Below are 5,229 nucleotides of genomic sequence, written 5' to 3' on the forward strand. Positions count from 1 at the left end.
AAAAACACCCTCAACAAAGAGTCGGGGTCGAATTCCACAAGGAATGGTGTGAGGATAAGAATTCAACTAGAAAATTAAGAATGTGAATCGATTCATTATAGCACTTTAGCACAAAAGAGTGGCTGATTCCACCAAATTAACTAAAATGGGCTGAAGTATAAAGTATCACAATAGAACTAAACTTTGAAATTCAAGCATGTAAAGAATAATATAGGAGTGCAGGGATTGGTATCAATGTCATGTATGGGGTACTTGTGTTTCTCAATAGTGCTAAAAAATCATGAATAGGCTAGGTACTCTTCAATGGCACTAATCTTCTTTCGATCTCATACCACAATATCATAGAATCTTCTTTCAATCTCAACTATTTGAATCAGAAGTCAACCCATTATCTTACGGGGATCTCTCTTTCAAGCAGATTTCGGCAAATAGATGTGAACCATAATTTCTCTTCCAAGCAAACCATACAAATCAAACCTTAATTGTATGTATTAAACTTTTACCCACTTCAATTGATCTCATTTGAATATCAATCAAAGATGGATGATAGGATTAAATTTGCAACTTGATCGCATGAATTAACTCCATGCTAATTAGTTCAAATACACGAATGTACAATGACAAAACCAAGCAAAACACAAGACCCAATACATTAAATCAACATCCAATACCATAATTTCACCCCTAAAGTTGGAGTTTCAGCCACACATTATATAATGCAAAGAAATTATGGCTATCATTATAGTATCCATGAATGTGTTAAAATTAAGCACTTATAATCAACACCTAGTTCAATTTCAACTCACAATTGTCAATTTCAAGAGTGCATTCTAAAACTTTGAAACTAAGAATGTTTCTTTTGTGCTTCAAAGACTAAAATTCGTCAAGATCTCTTACAAAAATTTGATACAAACCCTACATTCAAAAAATTCACTCTATTTTTTCTCTCCTTTGGGGTATTTATAGTTTCCCAAAATTTGCTCCAAAATTCAATGTGTGACCAACTCGGCGACATTAGATGGGCTCACCAAACATGTTCGGCGTATGTTCGTTTGTTTTTCAGATCCCCCTTTGTTTGCTTCAGGTTTTTGGTTTTTGAACCTTAGTTGGCGGGCTCGATCGAGTCTGTCTTTCACATTCGGCATATCAGTGATTACCACCTTTGTTCACCTTTTAAGCCTTCACTATACCTCAATGTTCTGTCACCTCTAGTGATGTTTTCTAATTCACCCTTTCAACTTCGGCGAGTAGTGGTTTAATTTTTTAGTCCGCCAATCGTCCTTGAATAGGTTCAATTGTGAGCATTATCACTTTGGGAGAGGTCAGGCCACTTGGGAGATCCACCCTTTTTGTTAGGTGACAACTAGTTAAGAGTTTATACTCCTTTTAATGTTTTTTCCCTCTTTTTTATGTATTGATTTTTGCCTTGTCCTTTAGCCTTCACAACTTTAAATCATCGAAAATAGGGGATAATTAGGCATTGAAGACACTTACTATTGAACCAAAAAGGCCTCAAATGAGTTTAAATCTACTACTCATCAACACCCCATACTAAAACTTTTATTTGTCCACAATTAAATCAAGAACACAATTAGTTCAACAAGAGTTTCTACAATAGTTCTCAATGGGAGTTAACATGCAAATTCGACCACAAGATCACTATTAAGTATATTCAACCCTTAATCATGCTCAAAAATCTTCAAATGATGACTCGTCGGTATCAATCCAAGAGCTCACTAGTGCTTCGTTTCTAATGCAAAACCATGTTTCAACAATGCATTCAAGTGCACTCACATCAAGAATAATTACATACTCTCACAAAGAAAATCAATAAAGAAGTTAGGAATCAATACAACTCTAAATGTCTAAAAGAAAAATACATATATGCCTCATCCCATTGGTTTGCCCATATTTTCCAATAATCACACAACTTAGTTCATGCAAGATCACAAAGGTATTTTTAGGATTGTAATGTGGTTGAGGGTAAAGGTATGGTCAATTTTTCTCACTAACTTCACCTTTTTAAAGAATTGTTGTACTCATCTTCACCTCTTCTCAAGTTCCGTTCATTTTTTTCACATGGAGACTCATACCTTAATTTTCATTCAATTTATTAAACCATTTTTATTTCATCACACTTAATTTTTTATTTTAACTTTCAAACTTTTGTTCATTCTCTTGTTCTGTCTTTTATTTATTGGGGGGGTTCCTTCTTTCTGCAACAAATTTCAAAGATGAGTATCAATTTTTCTTTCTTTACCTTTCACTTGGCTTTATTTCCTCCCTCCTTTCTACACCCCCAACTTAGGCTTTTGGCCTAAGTTGTCTATTCAAACTAACCAATGCTTAGAAAAGAATTTATGGTGTGAAGTTAGGGAAAATTTAGTTCAAGAGGTTTCAACAAAGTTGACAACAAATGGTTTAGGCTCAAATGATGCCAAGATGGTTTCAAACTCTCACAAGTTAGTAGTAAAAGGTATGAACATTTGGTTTCCTCTCAAAATTTGTGCCCAAAATCATTTCTTGCGATCACCAAAGCTAGATAATCACACTAACAAGGCAAAATCTAGGATTCAATATGCATGCATTCAAGTAGGGCCTCACCACACATGGCACTTAAACACAATAATTTAGCACAAATATAACAAAAGAAAATGCTTATGTGTGATGTTCATTGCAAGATTCATATCAATATGCACCTATTCAACACAAGAATAAAAAAGATTACAAAAATTAAGGAACACCTACTTTTTCTTGCAACATTAACAGAAAAACAATTTTCGCATCATAAGTACTATCCAAGACATAGATATTAAACAAAATCGATCCTCAAACATCAAGTATGAATACTCAAGCATTTCAAAATTTTCCAAAATCACGGGGCAATAAGTAGAGAGTGACAAAATGTATCAAACCATCAATTGTCATAATAAAATTGAAAATATCAAAATAATAAAAATGTCTCAAAAAACTCAAAATAATAATCAAATCAAAAGAGGGAATATAGGCACAAGTGACCTCACCCACCGAAATAAAATAGCACTGTCCTCAATGCTATAAAAAGTAAGTATGGGAGGAAAGTGATTTAAAAATCCCCTTCACATTTTATCCTTGTGAATTGCTCTGCTCCTGGGGCTCAGAAGGGTTCGCATCATCTCGGGCATTAGTGCCTAGTAAAATAGGAGCAAGAGTAAGCATGGTCATATCAACCCGGGCATCACTGCCTGGCACATTGATAGTAACCAGAAGTAGAGATTCGACAAAATAAAACAAAGCACGTAGATTTACTGTAAATAGTTTGTGCAAGTATCTTAAACACATACAGATAAAGTTGTCAGTACGGAGAGGACAAGACTCCAGAAAATAGTAGTTTTATTCTTAATTACATAATACCAATAACTAATCCTGATTACATATATATAGAGAACATAAAATGATAAGACCGACACTATAAACTACAAAGGAATAATAACTGCTAGACAACTGTTGTAGCAGTTGTTTGTCCAGAATTCAACTCTTTATTCTTTTGTCGATATTTTGTTCTAAAATATGTCTTGAGAGGTGGGTTGGTATCGGTGCATCCCCCTTGAAAAGAGGCCTTGTTCTCAAGGAAGAACAGAGGAAATTGAACACCAAGGAAGTCATAGTCTTCCCAACTAGCCTCTTTAACAAGATGATCACACCATTCAATAAGTAATTCCAGAGTTGGCACTCCTGACTCTTTCACCCAACGATTCGATAAAAAATTTTCAGGTTCCACTATAAATTCTAATTCACCCGATAGTGGTAAGGGTGGAGGGGAAGCAATATCAGAACAACCACGAGCAGGACGAAGCAGCCAGAAATGAAAAATGATGTACCTTAGATGTTTCAGAAACCTGCAATTTATAAGAAACAGGACCAACTCAACAAACAATTTTGTATGGTCCAAAATATCAAGGTAAAAGCTTCTCATTAAGACGTTTTGCTAAACTCCTTTGTCGATAAGGTCGCAAACGTAGGAAAACAGCTCACCCACATTAAAAGACAAGTCACGTCACTTGGAATCAACTTGAGACTTCATTCTAGATTGAGCCTTCATGAGATTGGAACGTAGTACCTCTAACATTTGATCTCGTTCCACAAGCTGTTGTTCATGTTCAGCAATTTTAGTTTCTCCATGAACAAAGGGATGCAAGAGTGGTGGTTCTCTCCCATACACAATCTAGAAAGGAGTCATATTGGATGAAGAATGGTATCCACCGTTGAGAGAATATTCAGCCCAAGATAGATATTTAAGCCATGATTTGGGCTTGTCATGAGCAAAACAACGTAAGTAATTTTCAAAGCAGCGATTGACCACCTCCATTTGACCGTCAGATTGGGGATGATAAGAAATACCCATATGGAGACGAGTGCGACTAAGGCGAAAAAGTTCCTGCCAAAAAGCACTTGTGAAAACAACATCACGATCTGAAAGAATGGAGCGCGGTAAACCATGCAACCTGACAATTTCCTTACCGAAAACCCCAGCCACTGTTTTAGCAGTAAAGGGAAGAGATAAAACAAGAAAATGGTTGTATTTGCTAAACCTGTCAACCACCACTAGTATCAAAGCCATTAGGAGGAGGAAGACCAACAATGAAATCAAGGGAGATATCCTCCCAAACTCTGTTAGGAATGGGTAAAGGTTGTAAGAGAGCTGGAGCTAATGTTTCATATTTATGTTGCTAGCATATAAAACAATTCTGGACAAAGGACTTAACATCAAATTTAAATATTGTTTTGACCTGATCAATGTATTTATAAATATAAAATACCAGAATTCTATGCAAGAAAACGAGTTATTGGAATAGCTACAATATTAAATGAATTATCGACCAATTACTTAAGTGGAAATTCAGTATGGAGTTATTATGCCAGAGAACAAACAATGATATATTCAAATTCCAGAGAAACCAGAGCAGCAGATATGGAAGAAATACGTCAGTGGATATTAAGTCTACTAAAACCAGAACAACAACCAACTACAAGAGCTATACGACGAAATTTTATTTCGCCAGAGATAATGACAAATTATTGCAGAACTATTGGACACAAATACCCAGACCATCAATGCTCAAAATGCTATGGTGAAGATAATGTAATTCCAGCTGTCAACCTAGAGTAAAGAGGCCGACAAGATAAAAGGGAAAGCTATGCTAAGTGGAGCTACTTTATGAAAAAGAAAAGCTAGTAGTAACGTGTTAA

This window comes from Solanum tuberosum, unplaced genomic scaffold (assembly GCF_000226075.1).
Source record: "Solanum tuberosum cultivar DM 1-3 516 R44 unplaced genomic scaffold, SolTub_3.0 scf00628, whole genome shotgun sequence".
NCBI classification, from domain to species: Eukaryota; Viridiplantae; Streptophyta; class Magnoliopsida; order Solanales; family Solanaceae; genus Solanum; species Solanum tuberosum.